Source organism: Gossypium arboreum, chromosome 7 (genome assembly GCF_025698485.1).
Source record: "Gossypium arboreum isolate Shixiya-1 chromosome 7, ASM2569848v2, whole genome shotgun sequence".
NCBI lineage: Eukaryota > Viridiplantae > Streptophyta > Magnoliopsida > Malvales > Malvaceae > Gossypium > Gossypium arboreum.
The window spans coordinates 29,930,254-29,954,735 of NC_069076.1; positions in this window are offsets into that span (position 1 = coordinate 29,930,254).

Consider the following 24,482-nt stretch of genomic DNA (forward strand, 5'->3'; position numbering starts at 1 on the left):
CTATACATGCCATTTCAAAGTTCAACCAAAAGTCTACCAAAGGGGGCTTTGATAGTGTGGGCGACTTCGACTTCAATAATCCCGAGTCTGATAGCTGACGAACCAAAATCTATAAAACAGAGATTCAAAGAACGGAGTAAGCATTTAATGCTTAGTAAGTTTTGAGCCATAAAATTAGACACAACTAAAGTGTAGCATTCATATGGCTAAACAGATAATTTCATATGCACAAATTCTCAATATCATACTTACTTCACATTACCAACCCATATATTCATACACAAAGGATCAACTTATCCAAAGGCCGGTAGCTCATTTATCGACTGGCGAATACTAATTGTAAGGATCAACTAATTCAATGCATATCTGAGACATACCTCATTGCTGGGATTTTACGAGCATATTAATTGAAAATATTACAGCAAGGTCGCTCATTCCCAAGCCAAGTACCTTGGATTTAACCGGATATAGCTACTCGCTCAATGCCTTGAGACATAGCCGGATATAGTAACTCGCACCAATGCCTTGGGACTTAGTCCGGATATAGTAACTCGCACAAATGCCTTGGGACTTAGCCGGATATAGTAACTTGCACAAATGCCTTGGGACTTAGCCGGATATAATAACTCACACAAATGCCTTGGGACTTAGCTCGGAACTATTCACTAGCATAAAATTCCTTGGGACTTAGCCGGTTATCATCCAAATATTCATGCACATATCAATAAATCATGACACATCTATATTTCATTTTCATAATTAGAGTTCAAACACAAGTCACGTATTAAGCAATCCCATTTTCGGCTCACTAGCCCCATACAAACAACATGGTTTAGTTTGCTTTATGACACGATCTCTATGCACATACGGCTACCCGTCATACGTATAGACTAATTAACTCAACATATAATTCGAGTAGAGTCATCATATCACCGTATATTTGTTATGCTCATACGTCATGACTTAATCAAATCGTAAACTAAGTCTCGTTACTTGAAAACTTACCTCGGATGTTGTCGAACGATTCCGATGGCTATTCGACCACTTTTTCCTTCCCTTTATCGGATTTAGCTCCCCTTTGCTCTTGAGCTTAATTTAACAAATAAATTGATTTAATCATTTGAGCATCGAAAAGAGGAACTCAAAGTACTTAGCCCATATATATACATTAGACATTAAAGTCACATACATATGAAATCATGAATCAACTCAACATATTAACCCACACTCCCTTTTAGCCGATTGTCTAAGCCAAAATAAAAGCATCAATATGCTTGTCTCTAACCGAATACATGCAACACCAATCTTCTTTCCATGGCTGAATATGCATGTCTATGTTGACGCCGATTGCAACGCTTAATACATTCTACAATTATGGTTACTTGTATTGACTAAATACCAATTTGTTTTAAGTTCAAAACTCGGCTAATACACATATATACTCTAGAAATCAAATACTAACATTTGCACTTCACCTTACTACCATTTTCATCCAAATAACATGATCAACAACCATGCTTCTCTTCTACTTCCTACCATGGCCGAATGCATCAAGACACCATACCACTTAAATTTTGGTCATGGGTTAAACAAAGAACTTAAGGCCTAACTCAAGAATGCTAAAAGAAAATCCACCACCACATGTATCATTACAAAGCTTCACATTTAGCATGCAAATGGCATCAATCACAAATCCTCCTTAGCGAAACTTAACCCATCTTCATGCCTCATCACCACTACATCAAACATCAACCAAGAAGACAACACCCATGGTGAATATCATCTCCATCGATAGCAAAGATCTAAACCATGGGCTAGATAGAACTCAAGCTAACAAATAAATAAAATAAAATAAAAAAAACATGCATGAATCTCATGGAACAACACCAAACATACCTCCTCCTAAACACCAACCAACCGAACAAGAAGCAAGAAAATCCTTTCTTCTTCCTTTCTCCTTAAAATTTTCGCCAAAGATGTTCAAGGATGAACACTTTTTTTTTTGTTTTCTTTCTTCAATTCACGGCAATGGGGGGGCATGGGTGAGACAATTTTTTTTCATCACTCCTCCCTTTGCATTACTTTAATCCTAACCCCTTTTTTTTATTCTTTCTAACATAACACACTAACACAACATGTTTACAACATGTTTCCACCCATAGCATGGCCGGCCACTATGCTTTAATTTTGGGTAATTTGACATGCAAACCCATCATTTTCATAACATGCATTATTAGGCCACTTTACATTTGCCTAGCACATTTCTAAATTTTCTCACATAAGTCCTATTTGATAAAATTCACTTACAATTAACAAAATTCAAACATGAAATTTTCACACATGCATATGTACATATAATGAGCATCAACTATGACGGTTAATTATTTTTATGACTCGGTTTAGTGGTCCTGAAACCACTTTCCGACTAGGGTCAATTTAGGGCTGTCACACGCATCACTGTAGATCACAAATTTTTTACCAGATTCTGGCTGAACTAACATTGGGGCTTCAGTCAGAAGAGTTTTCAATTGATCAAAACATTTCTGGCACTTTTCTGACCACTCAAACTTGATATCTTTCTAAAGCAACTTTGTCATCGGTGTTGCTATCATCGAGAAACCTTTCACAAATCGTCTGTAGTACCCGGCAAGTCCCAAAAAGCTTCGAACTTCTAAAACATTTCTCGAAGGCTTCCAATCTAATATAGCTAAAATTTTACTCGGATCAACTCGGATGCCTGATGCGGATACAATATGCCCCAGAAAGTTGACTTCTCTCAACTAGAATTCACATTTAATGAATTTCGCATATAATTGCTTGTCTCGCAAAATCTGCAATACTAACTTCAAGTGCTCGGCATGTTCAATTTCATCACGTGAATAGATCAAAATGTCATCTATAAATACGACTACAATCCGATCCAAATACTGTCTGAAAATCTGATTCATCAAATCCATGAACACAGCAGGGGCATTAGTGAGCCCAAACGGCATCACTAAGAATTCATAATGTCCGTATCTCGTTCTGAAAGTAGTTTTAGGCACGTCAGAGTCTCTAACTCGCAACTAATAATAACCTGATCTCAAGTCTATCTTTGAAAATACTGAGGCTCCTTTCAATTGATCAAACAAATCGACGATTCGCGGCAACAGATATTTATTCTTTATCGTTACCCTATTAAGCTGATGATAATCGATGCACATTCTCATGGTTCCGTCTTTCTTTTTCACAAACAGCACTGGTGCACCCCAGGGAGAAAAACTCGGTCGAGCAAAAAACCTCTATCTGTCAACTCTTGCAACTGAGATTTCAATTCTTTTAATTCGGTTGGTGCCATACGATACAGAGCTATCGAAATAGGTGTAGTCCCTAGTACTAGTTCAATACCAAACTCTACCTCCCGAAAAGGTGGTAATCCAGGTAATTCCTCGGGGAAAACATCCGGATATTCACAAACCATAGGCACAGTCTCAAGTTTCTTTTCTGATTCTTTACTATCCAGTACGTATGCAAAATATACTTCACACCCCTTTTTCACATATTTCTGAGCCAACATCGAGGATATCACTGCCAGTAATCCTTTCAAATCGGTAGACTCAACTCGAATTATTTCATTATTTGAACATCTCAAATCAATTGTCTTTCGCTTGCAATTCGCTACTGCATCATGCACAGTTAACCAATCCATACCGAGAATGACATCAAACTCGTCTAATGGTAATAACATTAAATCAGCCGAAAAGCAAGAATCTCGGATCATTAGGGGACATTTCTTACATACTTTGTCAACTAGCACATAACGACCCAAAGGATTCGACACCCGAATCACAAACTTAGTAGACTCAACAAGTAGAGTCTTTCTGGATGCCAAAGTTTCACACACATATGAATGAGTAGAACCAGAATCAATCAAAGCAATAACATCAGTATCAAAAAGAGTAAAAGTACCAGTAATAACATCTAGCGAAGAAGCATCCTCGCACGCGCGTATAGCATATGCTCTAGAAGGAGCACGAGCCTCAGAACGTACAGTAGTATCTTTGGTCCCTCTCTGATTTCCACTAGCATTACCCGTATGTCCAGGTGGTATACCTCGTGTTGCAATGTTACTAAGTCTCCCACTCGGATTAGTATTCTGTTCAGCTAATTTCAGACAGTCTCGGATAAAGTGATCAGCTGATCCACACTTGAAACAAGAGTGGTCATGAAATCTACAGCTTCCTGAATGTCATTTACCATGCTTGCACTCAGATTTGTCCTGACGATTATTGCCGACACTGGCAATAGAGGTGGCTCGCGTACTCACAAGGGGTCGATCACGGTCCCGTCTGGAAAAACCCGAAGTATTCTTAGATCGGCCTGAGTCATCTCTAAATTTCTTCAATGACTGATGAAAGGATTTTCCCGAAGATCTTTTACGGAACTCTCTAGCTCCGTCATCAGCTTTTCTTTTCTCTTTACCGAGCTCTTCGGCTTTACAAGCTCGCTCGACAAGCACTACAAACTCTTTGATTCCTAGAATACCCACCAACAGTTTGATGTCTTCATTCAACCCGTCCTCGAAGTGTTTACACATGATAGCCTCAGACGAAACACATTCCCGAGCATATCTACTAAGTTTGACAAACTTTTTCTCGTAATCGGTAACTGTCATAGAACCCTGTTTAAGCTCGAGAAATTCCTTCTGTTTCTGATCGATGAATCTTTGACTGATATATTTCTTACGTAACTCGGTTTGAAAGAATTCCCAAGTAACCCGTTCTCTCGGCACCACTGAAACTAAAGTATTCCGCAAATAGTAGGTAGAATCATGTAACAGAGATATAGCACATTTTAAGCACTCATCGGGTGTGCAAGATAATTCATCAAACACACGAATGGTATTATCGAGCCAAAACTCAGCCTGCTCGGCGTCATCACTATCAGTAGCCTTGAATTCAATAGCCCCGTGCTTTCGAATTCTATCAACCGGGGGCTTGTTCAACTTCAATGGGTCAAATACAGGAGGTACCACAGGTGCAGGGGTTGTATTAGTCGGGGGTGGAGGATGTGAAACAGCCGGATTAGTCCGAATATACTGAGTAAACCAATCGTTCATCATAGCATAGAAGGCTTGTTTAGCCTCATCATTTTGATTACTAGCATTCGGTTGAGAATCCAATGGCGCTGTCCCTAGCTCGGGAGTAGGCACTATGCTCTCTACATCAGCTACTGCTCGATCGGGATCGGAATTTATTACTATACGAAAAACACGTTTCAACTGTCAAAAATCATCACTATCATATTAACACTTTATGGCATGTATAGCTAGACTCTCACACGCTACGTTAGTCCTAGAATCGACTAAACCGTAGCTCTGATACCAATAAAATGTAACGCCCCTATAACCCGTATCCGTCGCTAGAATGGGTTATGAAGTGTTACCAACCCAAAATATCACATTTGTACAATCACATTAATATACGAACATTAACTTTTCTATGCATTCGAAAACTTTATACAAAAGATGCCATATTCGCATGGCCCATATACAACAACATCTCAAAATACTATTTACTTAAGTCTATTCTATACATGCCATACTAGCTTCAAAACATAGTAATACCAAAATGATAGATAGTGTGACGAGTTCTTGACGATCCTTTCCGAAAGCGGTGTTGAGTCAACAATCTATAAAACAGGCAAACGTAACAAATGGAGTAAGCTTTCATAAGCTTAGTAAGTTTTAAGCAATGCAACAAATAAACTCAATTCTACATCAATTATTCAATTTCTCAATAGGTCATTTTCTAGATATATTACCATTTGGCCGAATATACACAAGCACATAATGCACAATTAGCATTCTAATTTCTCTTAATCTGAATTCATATGGCATAAGCAAATTGAATGTTTTCGCATACTTTCACACCTTGACCGAAGATATCATGATCATAGATATAGATATATCATTTATTTACATATGTATCACATTATACACTTATGATTTAATTCAAATCATACTCACATATAAATACATAATACGTACCTGGCCAACTTAACGTATTGAATGTATTCATTTGTTGTTCTAACACGAGGTATCTTAGTTTTAGACTTTTATCAAATCACCGAAATTCAGCCTGCTAGGTTTAAAAGCCCGATATCATTTCACCGACATTATAGCCTGCTAGGCTCGAAAGCCCGAATAGTATCTCACTGGCATTATATCCTGCTAGGCTCAAAGGCCTGAAAAATACTGTGCGATATTCAAATCAACAAGTTTCATATAACACAATCACACCAAATTGGATACAAGCATTATTCAAATATATCATCCTACATTTTATTCACTTTTATCTCATTTCATCACTCACATTCAACATTTGATAGTTTACACGTAACATCTTTCTCATATTCATCTAACACTATCATTTGATCATGAAAGCATATCACATTTTACTTCGATTACAATTTCCATTCGGCCATATACATATATGAAAAGTAATACTTAATTCTCATAATCTGTCATGTCATTATCGAATATTATATATATATATATTTAACTACTTAAAACTTACCTCGAATATATTTTCGAGCAGTCTCGGTTCAGCTATTCAACTACTTTCTCTTTTACCTTGTCCAACCTTGGTTCTCTATGCTCTTGAGCTAATTCAAACAAAATTTAATTTATTAAGGTCCCATCAAGCTAGCTTATAGCCGAATATTCATTGTATACTTAGTTCACATACACAAACACAAAACTCATAAGGCTTATCTTATTTTCATATATATATATATCTTTACCATATAGCCGAATATATATATAGCTCATCAAATAGGTATTTATTTATGTTTCCCTTTTAACATATATTGATCAACTAGTCTATGCATTAGCTATTGACACATCCGGTCATTAAAGCAATAACCTGTTAACATTCAAGCATTTTATACCAAAATTTCTCCCAAGGTCGAATTTATCTACAACCTTTAGTACATATACAAAGTTTATATTAATTTATACACACACCATTAACCTAGTATCAATTAACTAAGTACTTTAAAATTTTCTTTAACTAAGTAACTTATCCGGAAATATTATGGGCAAATTTAACAAGGTTAACTAAGTAACTTTGTAACACCCCCACGCCTGAAACCGTCACCGAAGTCAAGCTTGAGGTGTTACTAAACTTATCTTAGCTTTTAAACAACTCTAAACCACTTATTTTAATTTTTGGAATAAACTATTTTTCTGCGTCATGGTTGCTTAAAAATTCATTTCTTGAGTTTCAAAACTCTAAATTAATATCCATAAATTTTTCCTAAAACTAGACTCATATATCTATCTACTAATTGTTTTCTAGAATTTTTTACTTAGCCAATTAGTACAGTTTATTAGTTAAAATTACCCCTGTTTCAGAATTCGACTGCACTGGCCTCTACTTACTACTAACCACTTTTCTCTCTGTACAAAAATCATATGACTATACCGTTTGCCCTATTAAAACTAGATTCAATAAGGATTCTAACCATATAAAGTACACCACCTAATTATTTTTTTAAAATTTATGGTGAATTTCTAAAGTTGGAACAGGGGATCCAGAAATCTCTCTGGCCCTATTTCACCAAAACTTAGATACCCTATAAAATACAAAACCTTTACCTATTTTGCTTATTCCATATGAAAAGACACAACGAGCTTTAATTTCATATATTATTCACCATCAACACATGTCTCTACAATTTCTTGTGATTTTTCAAAATCCTGTTATTTCTGATACTTGAATCTGTTTTTAAGTTACTTTCACATTTTTCTTAGTTTTCATGTGATAGTTACTACTTAATCATACATACTATTAAACATGTATATCATCAGCCACTCTATTAGCTAATCACTAGCAAGTATTTACACATCATTCATTAATCATATCATATCAAAAGAAACCAAGTTCCTATACATGCCATACACAAAACGAAACGTCTAACTATACCAATGTGATTTCTTCGATAGTGTGATCGGGTCTCCGACGCTTCCTTCGATCCCAGTGGCTTGATAAAACTATAAGAAAAAGAAAATAAAGAGAGTAAGCGCTAGGCTTAGTAAGCTTACAAGCAAATAAATTACAACATTCAACATAATGAATAATTATACATAATGTCACCTAGCCTCATAAACTTTCTTTACTTCTCATTTTCTACCTTCTTCTTTACTCACTTACCTTCTTTCTTACCTGACCTTTCACTATTCATAATTATAATCCATCTTCCCTTTTGCTGATAATTCACTATAATTTAACGTGTACAATGACCCGTTGAACCATTCGGAATACTAAGGATACTAGGGTCGTTCCTGTCTATCAATATCCTGTCAATGCCATGTCTTCGACATGGACTTACATGAATTATTCCTGTCTCCAAAGCCATATATATATATCTAATATGGGCTTACATGGCTCATTTCTATCCTGTCCTGTCCTGTCAACCCCAATATCCTAACATTCCTAAGGTTCAAACGGGGCTTCCTAATGCTTTTTCTTTGTCACTTCGCCTTTAATTCGACTTTAAATATTCAAAGAAAATAAGTATATAAATGCTGGAAATTGACAATATTAATGTAAAATAAAAGAATATTGCATTTATTTACTGTAAACTTACCTCGATACAAAATGTGACTAAACTTTACAATTTAGTCCTTTACTTTTTCTTTTCCCCGATCTACTCCCGAATTTTGCTCTTCTTGATCTATAATAGCAAATTTAACTTATTTAATATTCACATTTATCAAAACAGTCCTTGACCCAAACTTTTGCAAAATTACATTTTTGCCCCTAAACTTTCACATATTTGCACTTTTGCCCCAAGGCTCGTAATTTAAACTTCATCCTATTTTCTTATGTTTTATGACATGCTGATCATTGTTCCCTTCTATGACAACATCAAATTCACACTCTAACATGTACTTATGACTATTAGGTATTTTTACCGATTAAGCCCTTTTACTCGTTTTCACTTAAAACCGAGTAGCACAAGTTATCTAACATAATTTAAAACCTCATATTCTATCATAAAGCATCAAACTAAACACTTTTCACCTATGGGTATTTTTCCAAATATGAACCCTAACTTAAATTATTGCTAGCATAAGCTTTATCGAGCTACCGGGACTCCGAAAACGTAAAAAACATTAAAAACGGGGCTTGGAATCACTTACTATGGAGCTTGAAAGCTTGAAACAAACCCTAGTTATGGAGAACCCTTGAAATTTCATGCTAATGAAGAAGATGATGAATTTTGTGTTATTTTTCCCTTTTTATTTCATTTAATATCCAAATGACCAAAATGCCCTTCCTTATTAAACTTTCAAAAATTCCGTCCATGTCCTATTTTGTCCATGAACTTAGAAATTGGTAAAATTGTTATTTAAACCCTCCTAATTAATATTCCAAAGCAATTTCATACTAAAAACTTCTAGAATGCAAGTTTTGCAAGTTATTCGATTTAGTCCCTAATCTCAACTTAAGCACTTAATGCATAGAATTTCATCACGAAATTTTCACACAATCATGCAATCATATCATGAACCTCAAAATAATAATAAAATAAATTTTTCTACCTCGAATTTGTGGTTTCGCAACCACTGTTCCGTTTAGGCCCTATTTCGGGATGTTACAAACTTGTCCGGAAATATTAAGAGCAAATTTAACAAGCTTAACTAAGTAACTTGTCCGGAAATATTAAGAGCAATTTTAACAAGCATAACTAAGTAACTTATCCGGAAATATTAAGAGCAATTGAACAAGCTTTAAATTCAACTTATAATTTGAGCATAACTCATCAAGGCATCCATACTAATTTATTATCCAAACATCCATAGCCGAATACACATATTCTTTCATTCATTCTTAACAAAATTCTATCAAGCTTAAATCTCCATTTCATCATTTTAAAATGCAACATTACTCAATGTTATCTAAATTCACATTTGGCAACTACACATACACACAAGCCGATTCCACCTTCTTATCTAATGCACCTATATGAACATTTAGCTAGCTCAAACTTCACTCATCCATAATTACTCATTAAAACATGAAGACAACAACCATTCCCTTCAAATTCTTCCATAGTCGATTACTCATATCACCACACAGTTTAAAATATTTAAGATGGGCTAAGAAAGGGACTTAGTAACTAGCTTAAATTATGCTAAAATCTCAAAGACTAACATGAATTATTTACCTTAATTCCAACTCAAAGGTGACCGAATGGCTATCTTCCCTTTTCTTCTTTAAAATTCGGCTAAGCTAAGAAAGAAGATGAACCAAAACATTTTATTTTTCTTTTTATCGTCTTTTCTTATTTTAATTAATTTTTATTTCATAATTTAAGCCATTAACTATTATAATATTAATATATAATGCATATATTGCTTCTCATCATCAATATGGCTAGCCACTACAAATTAAAGTGGAAAATTTGACATGCAAATCCACTTATTTTACACCATAAATTATTTGGCCACTTCAAATTAACCTATCACATTTTCAAAAATTATCACATAAGGCCCATTTAATAATTTCACATACAAATGACAAAATCAAAGCATGAAAATTTTCACACATGCACTTTCACATATAATAAGCACAGAATATAACATCTAATTATTTTCGTGACTCAGTTTTGTGGTACCAAAACCTCTTTCCGACTAGGGTCAAATTAGGGTTGTCACACAGTCTCTCTGATCAAGTCAACCCTGTGAATCTTATTCCTACTAAGCTCAGTCCAGTACAACGGTGTTCTACATTTACAATCGTATAAAACTTCATCTAGTGCCATCTTTATACTCGATTGAAAGCTATTATTATAAGCAAATTTAATCAGTGGTAGATGCAACAACGCAACATATCCTTAAGTATCTGAATAACTCGTTCAGATTGACCATCCATTTGTGGGTGAAACGCGATGCTGAAATGTAGCTTTGTACCAAAGGCTTCTTGTAATTTCTTCCAAAATCACAAAGTGAATCTCGAATCTCTATCTGAAACAATAGATAGTGGTACTCCATGCAATCGAACAATCTTTGAGATATACAACTCAGACAATTTATCAAGCGAGAAATTTATACGTATCAAAATAAAATGCACTGATTTCGTCAATCTGTCAACAACAACCCAGATCTTTTTGTCACTTTTGTATCAAATACATAAGCAAGATAAGCTCCACACACCTCTCTCACAAATCTCTGAGCTAACATAGACAAGATCACAACTGCAAACTATTTAGATCATTAGATTCAATTCTAATAGTCTCATTATTCTAGCATTTTAGTTTAATTGTCTTTTATCTACAATTCACTATAGGCTCATGCATTATTACCCAATCCATACCCAAAATCACATAAAATTCATCAAATGGAAACAACATCATATTAGCTGGAAAACATAAATCCTGATGCATTAACGGACAATCCTTGCAGACTTTGTCAACTAAAACACATTTCCCTAAGGAGTTCGATACTCTAATCACAAATTAAGTAGACTTTACAGGAAAAGTCTTACTGGATACTAAATTCATACATATATAAGAATGAGTTGATCCTGGATCTATCAGTGCAGTCACATTAGTATCATAGAGAGTAAAAGTACAGGTGATAACATCTCGAGATGACGCTTCTTCGCCAATACGAATAGTATAGGCTCTAGCAGGTGCTCTGGCCTCAAACCTCACAGTTGAATCATTTGTTGCCCTTCTACTACTAGTTACACTTCTAGCAACTCTAGGTGGTCTACCTCTATTCAATGTGTTACTTGGTCTCACATTTTGAACTTTATCTTTCTCATCTAGCTCAGGGCAATCTCGGATGAAGTAATCTAGCGAACCACATTTGTAACAAGCTTTATTATTTTAATTCCAGCATTCACCATAATGTCACCTCCCACACTGTTAACACTCAGGTTTGTTGTCTCTCACACTGCCAACACTCGCTATGGATGTAGCTTGAGCTTTAGAACCTGAGTGTTTTTTTTCTACGATCTCTATTTGAATATTCATTTGAAGCATTTGGGCGAGCGTACAGATCTTTGAATTTCTTTGATGAAGATTGATACGACTTACTCATCGATCTTTTCCTTAAGTCTCTAGCCTCTGAATCTGGTTTTCTCTTTTCTTTGCTAAGATCTTGGCTTTACAAGCTCTTTCAACCAAAACGAAAAATTCTTTCGACAAATTCTTTCAACTCTAAAATTCTGACTAGAAGTTTTATATCTTTGTCCAGCCCATCAACAAACCATTTGCACATCCTTTCTTCAGTAGACACATACTCTCGAGCATACTTACTTAATCGTGTGAATTCTATTTCATGCTTGGTAATAGTCATTCTGCCTTGTTTTAACTCTAGAAATTCTTTATGCTTTTGATCAAGGAATCACTGACTTATATACTTCTTTCGGAGTTCCGTTTGAAAGAATTTCCAGGTAACCTATACTTTCAGAACCACAGATATCAACGTGTTCCACCATTGATAAGCGGCGTCTCTCAGCAAAGATACAACACATTTAATACATTCATCAGGAGTACAAGACAATTCATGGAATACTCGAATCTTATTCTCGAGCCAGAACATTGCTCTCTTACCATCAGCATCAACAGTCACCCAAAACTTTTCAGCCCCGTGTTTACAAATTTTATCTACTAGTGGCTTATTCCATCGTATCAGATCTACAACTTGAGGGACAACAGGGATTTGTTGAGGAATAGGTGGGGATGGAGATTGTTGAGCAGCTGAATTCGTTCGAACGAACTCTGTGAACCACTCATTCATCATTTAGAAAAAGGCTTGTTTAGCTTCTCCCTCGAGGCTACTCGTTACAAATCTAGAATCAGATGGCACTGCCCCTTGAACGGGATCGGGCACATTACTCCCTACATCATTGAATGCAGCTCTTTCGAGATCCAGTACTACACGAAAACACAATTTAAGTTGTCAGGAATCATAACACTATCGCAGAGCAAAAATGGCGCGTATAGCTAGAATCTCACACACGCTATGTTAGTACTAGAGTCGACTAAACTATAGCTCTGATACCAATAAATGTAACACCCCAAACCCACATCCATCGCTGAAGCAGGGTTACGAGGTATTACCAATCAATACAAAATGTATGGCATACATTTATCAACCACAAAGCATTCATTCTCATAAGTCATTCAACACAATCACATTCTCCCTTATAAGGGCCTACGAGGCCTTAAACATGCTTTAGAAGTGGTTCAGGACTAAATTGATATCATACGAGAATTTTGGAAAACTTAAAAAAATTTCAATCATACAAAGGTCACATGCCCATGTGAACAGGCTGTGTGCCTCACACGGCTCCAGACACGCCCGTGTCTCAGGCCGTCTAGAAATAGGGCATACATACTGCCTTAGGTCACATGGCCAACCACACACCCGTGTGTTTAGCTCGTGTGCCCTTTGAAGTTGCCGCACACACCTTTGTTGCTAGGCCGTGTACTAGGCCGTGCCACAACTGTAGGGTATACAGACTTATGCAACACAGCCAAGTCACACGCCCGTGTGCTAGGCCATATACCAATTAGGGGTATACTGACTTGTACCACACAGCCAGTCACACGCCCATGTGTGAGACCGTGTGGAGCATACTGACTTCGTTTCAATAACAACACCAGGGGACACACAGCCGTGTAACATGACCGTGTGTCACACACCGCTGTGACACACGCCCATGTCTCTGCCTGTGTGGACAAAAATAGGCCATTTGCAAGGCCAATTTGTCACTCCAACTCATGCTCACCTAAACAACCAAAACGGTACCATTTCATCATACAATTAGGCAGGCAAATTATCAACCATATGTACAATTCATACAATATCCATTTCAACCAATTTCAATAATCAATTCAATGCAATATACCTATATCAAAACTTATCAACTCAAGTTCTAAAATCATACTTCATCAAAGCATTTCTTAAGCATTTAAACTCCACAATTCAATTAACCAAGCTCATACCATCCATGTCAAAATAAACCATTTCTATTAACCAAACACACATCAACTTTAACATCATTTACAAGCCAACTCTCATGGCTATAAAAATAACCAAAATACCACATCTAGCCTATACATGCCATATACCATATATACACAACTCAAAAGTACAAAATAGATGTCTGATAGTGAGATGATGTTCCCGACGGCTTCTAGATCCGAGCTAGCATTGATTCACTATAAAACATAGAAAAATAACACGAAGTAAGCTTCATAGCTTAGTAAGCTCTTATGTGAAAAACTTAATTCATCAAATAATTACAAATCAACTAATTATACATAACATCACCATAGATACATTAGCTTCAAACCTTTCTCATGCCTTAAAACATGATGAAATACCATCTCATCAAACTTTCTCTATTTAATACTTGAATAGGTTCTGTACATACTTGTATCGCCTCGTACTAACCTCTTTCTCAACCACATCATTGGTTTACCCATTGAACCATTCAGAATATAAATAAATACTCATAAGTCTCGTACGATAAGTACTTATACCATGGCTCGTAGCCAAATCAAGGTAACTTATCTAAAGAACTATTTTCATGGCCCAAAGCCAAAACATCCGATATGCATGGCCCGAAGCCAAATCGTTATAACTCGTACCTAAAGTGCTAATATCATGGCTCGAAGCCAACACATGCGATATGCATGGCCCGAAGCCAACATATTCAATATGCATGGCCCCAAGCCAAATCTATTCCTAAGGTTCAATCGGGATTTCAAGCTTATCGATTTCATCTTCGAATAATTCCGTAGAGTCATATTTACAATTCATACATTAATGAAAATCTCATAATCACAGTTTAGGCAATATCAAAGCATTTATAGTTAAATTGTCACATATGAACTTACCTTGGGTATGAAAATGACAAAATGAGTCAATTACTCGATAATCTTGCCTTTCCCCTATTTAATTTTGGATTCCTCTTTTCTTGATCTAAATATATTCAAAATTAACCTATTCAATCTCATATTCTTTCAATTTAGTCCAAAACATACATTTAGACCTTTTTACACATTAGCCCCTAAAATTTCACATTTAATCAATTTAGCCTCTATTTCACAAATACACAAAATTCACATAATTTCATTAAACCCAAGCTTAGCTGAATTACATATAAGTCCCTAGCAGCCCAAAAATTTCATTTATTTCACATTTCAACCACTCAATTTTCATATTTCACAAATTAATCCCTATTATGCATTTTCATAAAAAATCACTTAACAAAACATGTAAAACTATCATCAGCTATTCAAAATCCATCATCAACCATCAAATTACTCAAGTATTCAACAATGAAAACATGTTAAACCTTTAACAATTTCAAAATCTAAGGTACGAGCTAGCTAAAATACGAAGCAACGACCTCAAAAAAATAGAGAACATAAAAAAAAATGGATAAAAAATCGTACCTTAATTGCGTGAATTTTCCTAGCCAAATGAAGAACCCTAGTTCTTCTTGTTCTTCTTTTTAATTTCGGTTATAAGATGATAATAGGAACCCTTAGTTGGTTTTGTTCTATTTATTATAAGTTAAATTACCATATTACAAATATAATCTTAATAAATAGCCATTTAAATCATTCATTCTATACCCATAAATGTCCACTTATACTTTTAATGGTCTAATTACTATTTAAGACTATCATATTTAAAAGCCAAAGCCAATAGACACCTTTAACTATTAGAACGACACTTTTGCATTTTACACTATTTAGTCCTTTTTGTCAAATTGACTATTCAAACAACAAAATTAGCTCACGAAATTTTTACACATATAAAATATCATGCTGTAAACACATAAAATAATATTAAAATAATTTTCGACATCAATTTTTGGTTTCAAAACCACTGTTCCGATTTAGCTAAAACTGTGCTGTCACAGCTACCCTCTCCACTATTTCTCTATGATTTCACAAGAATCTAATATAAAGAGATAGAAACTATTTTTCTCTATTTTTCTCTCTCTCTGACCCTCTCCTTCTCTTTTCTCTTTCCTTGTTTATAGGGTAGGTCCTTGTAACGCCCCAAAACCCAGCCCGGACGTTATGGCCGGATCTGGCGTGTCACATTAAAGTGTTTTAGTGAAAACCTTGTTTTCATTGAAAACGCTTCCTTGAAAAAAATTATGAAACCTTAATAAACTTATTAAACTCTCTTTTCAATCACAAAAACCTATTTAGAACACACGATTTTATGAAAATCTATGAAAACCTGTCATTTCGAAATTTAGTTGCGGAAACATAGAAAACATACTATGATTTGGGAAGTCTATGTTCAATTTCTCATAATTACAATGCAAAAAATAATAATAATCCAAATAATAAAATAATGGAAGCCTTATTACATTCCGGTCTGAAAAGCACTTAATAAAATTGAAACTTATATGCATTTAAAAGAAAAACAAGCCAAAGTTGTCTTGCTAGCTGGCCAGAGTCCCTCCAAACATCGAACCTTCTACTGAGCATCACTTGAAAATAAAATAAAAGAGGGGGTGAGTTTTCGCAAACTCAGTGTGTACATCCCTCGAACAAAGATTAAGCATACATCAACCACCATACATCATACATATAATGCAATGCAGTGCAATCCCATCCCAATAATCCATCCGCTACACACCAACTCCGTCCCTCGATACACATCATTTGGGGATATAAATATCGAGCCACCCAATCAATACACATCTAGGGTAGCCCGGTTGCGGAACTACCTTCATTTACATATTGGACTTAAAAGCAGTCGGTGGATCCACGATCGTCAAGCAACCATGCGATCCTCATATACTTCTCCGTTTCATAATTCCCAACCCATATGCAACCTAAGCAGAATATCATTTGTATGATGCAGATATGCATGTCACATCCATTAAACTTACATCCAACATATAAGGGTATTTTGGTCATTTTAGCCCTTAAGGGCATTTCAGTAATTTTCCCTTTATTACGATTTTCAGTTACCTTGGCCCATTAATAAATCCTGTGAGCTAAGATGAACAAATACTATGCACAGGGTAGGATTCCAAAGAAAAGAAGGTGAGTCATTAAGACCGCTTAAGTATCAAGCTCTCCCTAGATCCTAGACATGCATATACCCGTTGCCATACCTTAACCCTATGACTTGTCCATGGTAGCATTAAATTAATTAAGTTTTATGTAGTCATCATATACTAGACCCAAATCCCCTTACAAAGCCCAGCCAAATTCACATTCATGTATATGGCCCACTAGACCCAATTATTTCACATGGCCCATTAGGCCCAAATCACATTATATTCATGCTCACATATGAATTTCTATCACATAGCATCAATGATCAATTTTTGTCCTATTATGGGCCCAACAGCCCATTGGGCCCATTAAGCCTATTCTGGCCTGGTTGGCCAATTCACAGCCCAAGTCCATAGAGTCGCCCATGGGCCTCAGATAACCTATTAGTTTTATCCTCACGAGTGTTCGCGCACTCGTAAGACTATCGTAGCCAAACTTTCAGCTTTTCGGCATTTCAACATTTTGGCGTTTCGACTTTTGCCGATCTAGTTGTGTGTGTAGTGTATGTACACACCTGATAATAAAGCATGCTGCAATTTCCTTAGCCCCAAACCTACAATCGATATCACCCTTCAATTAATTGCATGGTTAATACATATTTTTCCTAAAAACCGAAACCTCACCTTAACCTTACCTTGAACACCAATCCCTAATAGCTTTTCCTTTATCATGTACTCCCTAGATCTGCATTAATCTTACTCATTAAAACCAAATACTAGGGGACTAGCATCCAACATAATTCACCCCCTTGTCTCACTTAAGACCATTCGGCCAACCTTAGCCAATAAAAGAGGAATACTTACCAAAACCGCAATTCGACAGAGAGCTAAAACCCAAAATCCGATACTAATTCCCTACTAGAGTTGATTAGAAAGAGTGAGGGAGAGAAGTAATCAATATTAATAATAATAGTCGAGAAAGAGATAAGGTACTTACCACAAAAGAGTAATCAGCCCAAGGGAGATTCGGCTTTTCAGCTTTCAAACTAATATGGTGAATAAGGTTTATTTGGCACAAATTAAAGAAGAAGGGTAGAAGAAGGAATCGGCTAACCCAAAGGGTAAATCAAAAGAGATCTGAGGAGAGAAAGAATGGCAAAAGAATCAGCTAGCAAAGATGGAAAACCCAATCGACACTAAAAAAAATGAAGAATTTGGCATTAGCCTAGGATCCCAAACTCAGCACATATTTATAGTCTCTAGCCAAACTGCTTGACCCTCAATTCCCAATTCAACTCCATCACTTCCCCCTTCTCAACTCCTCGTTTTTCTCCCTAATAACTCCCTAATCTATTTCCTAAATTTTCTCTTCTGAACACTCCTCTTAGAGTCCATCTTCACGCCACTTCCAACCTTTTAGAAGGCCAAAATTAAACTCCTAAAAATACTAAGCTAGGATTCGAACCTCGGATCTCTTGGCTAGTCATTAACGCCACCTCCCTAGACCCTAAGTGGCGTCACTTAGCCACTTCTCTACAAGGCTTTTTGATGCCATTTTCCCTTATCTTTATTTAAAAGCCCATCTACTGCCAGCCCTGATTCTTTTAATAATTTAATTAAAATTCCTCCACCACAAAACTCGAACCCAGAACTTCTCCAACATACCTCGACACTTCAAATTCCTTAAACCCTTAAAGCCAACATGTCATTTGTCATTTTCTTGCTCACTTAAAAAATTTATGAGACCCAAAGCCCATGTCATCTAGGCCCAAAATTTGGGGCGTTACAATTCTTCCCTCTTAGCACTTCTTTTTCTTCCTCTTTTTTAAAGTGGTTTATCTAGTACAATTACAGCTGGTTGAGTGTGACGTGGACTTGACTAAGTGCAACATCATCTTCCTGGAATTGCCATGGCGTTCATTTTGACAATCTAACCAAAATTTTGTTATGGAAATATTTCATTTCATTCATTTTCCTATCCTTTTTCTCTTCTCTTCTTCATCCTACACCTGTTGCCAACCATAAACAACACCTTTCTTGCCCAATAATAGAAGTAACAAATAATAACATGTATAGCACAATCCAAGCTTTGTTATGTAATATTCTAAAAAAATCTAAAAATGAAAACATATTTACTTAATTACAATTAATTAATTCAATATAGAGGCTTGAAGTATAACTCTTTTCAAGAGTTATCAGTAACTGTCGGATGATTTCGGTAATAAAACTTAAAAATGTCTGAATTGCTTAACTGTTATAAATTATTGTATATTTTACTAACAATCGAGTTTTGATTCTAGCTTTTATTATATACATATTTAGAATGAGACATCCTCAAGATGGAATTTTGGGCTAAAATAGAGTTAATGTCGCGACACAACATCTCTCTGTTGCAACACCTGTTGCATGTAAATAACTAATGCAATTGTGCAAGTGTACACATCATTCAAGTAATAAAGTGGTAAGTAAATATCACCTCCATGAGGATCGTAAATTGGTAAGAAATTGAGTATGTTATTATAATACTGTTAATTATACTAAAATATTAGGAAATAATCTCAGAGTGAATAAGAAACTAGAATAATGAATTACTGAAATTAAATGATAAAGAACAAAATGACAAGTAAAATGATGTGGCAATTCACAGAGAATATAAAGAGTATTTCTATTGTTGAATGAATAGGGTTGGACTTATTTAGGAGAAATGTGTTCATATCTAGATAATACCGTGGCAAAATATTGTCTAATCTACTACCCAGAGATTCGCTACTGTGACTTTCCTCTTTCAATAGTTAGGTCTTAAGCTAAAAATCTAAGTTCATGTATGTTTATAAAACTTGGGATTGATAACTGCAATGAACGTCCTCTCTGTACAACTTGTAACATCTATGTCTAAAGTGCTATGAATATTTTTTTGAGTATTCGCTTGCAACAAAATGATTCAAGATCCAGTATTCTTAACCTTTTCAGAATTAAAAACACCTAAGAACACAACATACATTAAACTATGTCTAGAGCTTGCATACATGTATTTAAAATAAGCATGAATCGAATGTAACAGTGATAAAAATAATCTCAAATCCTAGGAATTAAAGATGATAAAAACATTCACCCAAACAACTCCAACATAGGAAATATTTAGTTCATTGGTGGAGAAGTAAGCATCAAAATAGAATCATTCATCAACATTCTCAATTAATTTTGAATCAAAGAAAATTCAATCTAGAAAAATAAAGGCAGAACTATATGAAGTTAATTCCAAACTCCAACTTCTCTTTTATCTTTCGATTGTACCCGAATCCAGGAATTATTTCTCTTCCCATTCGTCACATCTGTATTCTGCTCTCTTAAAGCTGCTACCCTTTCTTTCTCTAGAATTCTTCAATGGAGTTCTTCTGTATGCAGAGAGAGAAAATTACTGTCACCAGTCTCTTTCTCATGCTAATTCTCTTTTTCTTTTTTCTTATTCCCTTTTCTTTTTTTATTGGGTAGATCCATCCAACCTTAGCACACATTTTTCATTCCTCTTTTTAGGTTGGTTTTTCTGGTACACGTCCAGCTGGCTAAGAGTGACGTGGATAGAGTGCTGAGTCATCTTCTCAGAATTGGCATGGCAATTCTATTGGCAATGAATATTACCAATTACAATGGAAATGTTTCACTTCCTATAACACCTCTTACTGTACCCAAGGCCGGGATAAGAAAGGAGGCGTTTCCAGAAATATACTCTGACACTTTTGAAAAATACGGGTTATAAAATTTCATTCTACTTTAAAACCAATCAAACTACATCATAGTGTCCCCATTATCGGCCTACGAGGCCCAAAACATACATTAAAAGTGATCTGGGGCTAAACCGAGAACTATAGAAAATTTTAGTAAAATTACTAGAGATATGCCTTACACGCCCGTGTGCTTAGGGACACGCCCATGTGTCCCACCCATGTTGAATTATTTGGATTTATTTTTCACCTCGAATCTAGAGGGCTTTTACATGGCCAAGCAGACGCCCGTGTCCTTGGCCTGTGACCCTCACACAACCTAGACAAGCCCGTGCCTTCACCCGTGTCCAAAAACTTAGACATTCTATTTATGATGTCATCGTTCTTTTTGAGGCACACAGCCAAGGTACACGCCCGTATGTTAGACCTGTCCTCTACACGATTGAGACACACGGTTGTGTCTCTATGCATATGTTTACTACCATGCAAACTGACCTAAAATTTTAGGTGCAAGGGAGACATGGCCAGGCAACACGCACATGGGGGCTGACCATGCGTCACACACGGTCTAGATACATGCCAATGTGTCTACCCGTGTAGACCTTTTTAGGGCTATTTTTCAAGCCATTGGTTACCCTCTATCATCCATACGCACTGGAAGACTTCAATGGTATTTAACATGGCCTAATTATACTCTTGAACAACCTTGGCATAACTCATTACATGCTCACCTCATCTCATCTGTTTAGTACATGCTAAATTATCCTTTTTGTATTAGGTACCGACATAGCACATTTTACATTTTACACTTAGGCCATATTGTAACCATATACCATTATATTTCATGGCCACTCTCACAATATTAGGTCCCATTTCAATAATCCATTCATGATAAACCTCATCCTCATATCTCATGAAACATTTAAACATAAACATGCATCATTCGTAGGTTTACAACCTACATCAATATGAACCATATCTCATGGCCATATACAAAAGAATAATTATATCATTTAAGCCATTAGATTGACTAGCCAAATGACACATATAACAAAATAACCAAAAATCCTATACACGACATTAAACAAAATGAAATTATCTATATACCAAAGCAAGACTAGTCGATAGTGTGTTGATTCTCCAACCGTCTTTCAATCTTCATGAGTGCTCGAGCTCTGTAAGACAGGGAAAAGAGAAGGGGGTAAGCATTTATATGCTTAGTAAGTCCGGACAACTGGAGCGTAAACTTATCGTTTAATTAGCATACAACCATTTTAGGCCATAAGTCCAACAAGCATGAAGTATTTTCCCTATCATATGCACTCAATCATCAAGTTAGTCTCATAACAATACATCATGTCATTAGTCTTAGATAAGCTCATCAATTCAATATTTCCATTCTTTATTTCAACATGTTAATCCCGTTGAATTTCTCAAAAATCTTGATGGATAGCCATTTACCGTCAAGTCATACAAGTGATCATCTCAAATACGCACTCTCGTGAACCTTATATCTTACGGCGGGATTACCAGTCCAAGCTAAATCCCTCGTAGTAGTAACTTGTAGAGCAATGTCGGGATTATCAGTCCGGGCTAAATCCCTTTCTACAACAATTTCTCTCATAAGCTCGGATCTGAATTGCCAGTCCAGGTTAAATTCAGTCCTCAATCGGATTACCCATCTGGGCTAAATCTTTAATGCACCCATATTCTTTGAGTGGCTCGATCACTCAAGGAACACCCGTCCGAGCTATATTCTTTCTATTTTCAGATCATCGAATTACCTGTCCGGGCTAAATTCTTTTCTCCAGCACATGCAGGATATCATGTCATGTAAGCCATAGTTTACCCATCGGATTTCCCTTTTTTATTTCAACCGGGACATTTATCATCTTTCCTTTACACAAGCACATTTCATGATAATTCATGCAATGAATATCTAAATTTTCATGCATTCAAGAACATGCATGTTTAAGTAAATAAAGGGTTTACTTTAGGTTATACGAACTTACCTGGTAATTGTTTCGGTTTCTTGTCTCAGTTATTTGGAAACCTTTCATTTTCCATGGTCGACCTCCAGAATTGGTTCCCCGGGGTCTATATAAATAAAATTAGATTATTAATACATCACATTATTCATTTTAGGCCTAAAACTCACTCCTGGGAAAAATGAACATTTTGCACCAACGTTTCACAATATTTACAATTTAGTCCTAAGGCTCGTATAATAAAATGCATGAAATTTCTAAGTTACCCAAGCCTAGTAGAATATTTTTCTTGCTTATAGCAGCCTGCATTTTCTTTCATTTCACATTTTTCTACTCATTCTCACAACTTTTACAAAATGGTCTTTTAAGCCATTTCCATGAAAAACTACTTACTAAAAGTTGTTTACCATCCTTTAAACTCTCATATCCCTCCATAAATCATGAAAACACAAACATCTCATGCATGGGTAAATTTTTTAGCATGAACCCTAGCTTGAAATATGGGTAGAAATAGAGAGAGCATGTTACGAGGATCTCAAAAATACGAAGAACGTTAAAAACAAGGCTAGGGAGCACTTACTATTGAGCTTGAAAATGTTGAAAACTCTAGTGGCCCTTAGAATTTCGGCAGCATGGAGAAGAAAATGAGCTGATTCTAGCTTGATTTTCCCCTTTATATTTAGTTTATTACCAAATGACCAAAATGCCCTTCCTTACTAAACTTCCACATTTTTCCGTGCATGCCCATTTTTGTCCAAAAACATAGAAATTGGGAAAATTACTCTGTAAGGACCTCTAATTAATAATTCATAGCAATTTCATACTAACTGCTTCTAGAACCCAAGTTTTTCAATTTATTCAATTTGGTCCTTAATTTCCAATTGGACACCTTACACGTAGAATTTCTTCATGAAACTTTAACACATGCTTATTTTCATATCCTAGACCTCATAATGATTATAAAATAATTATTTTAACATCAGATTTGTGGTCCCAAAACCACTATTCTGACTAGGCCCTAATTCGGGATGTTACATTTCTCCCCCCTTAGGACTTTCGTCCTCGAAAGCCTTACTCGTAAACAGGTTCGGATATTGACTTCTTATGGTTTCTTCAAGTTTCCATGTGGCCTCTTCTACTCCGTGTCTATGCCATAAAACTTTCACCAAGGCTATATTCTTATTCCTCAATTGTTTGACATTTCGAGCCACAATCTTGACCGGTTCTTCACCATAAGTCATGCCCGGTCTAATTTCAACTTTAGTAAGTGAAATCACATGGAAGGGGTCTGATCGATATCGTCGTAACATGGATACATGGAATACATCATGAATTTTTTCCATTCGGGTGGCAATGCTAAACGGTAGGCCAATGGTCCAACTTTCTCAGTAATCTCGTAGGGTCCAATAAACCTTGGACTCAGTTTGCCTTTTCGACCATATCCCAAGAGCTTTTTTAATGGAGATACCTTCAAGAAAACTTTGTCTCCAACTTGAAATTCAATCTCTTTTCTTTTCAAATTAGCAATGACCTTTTCCTATCTGATGCCGCTTTCAAACAATCATGTATCACTTTAACCTTCTCTTCAGTTTCCGTAATCAAATCAACTCCATGAATCTGGTGCTCTTTGAGTTCTATCCAATACAATGGTGTCTCACACTTTTGGCCATACAATGCCTCATAAGGTGACATTTTTAAACTCGTCTGGAAACTATTGCTATAGGTAAATTTCA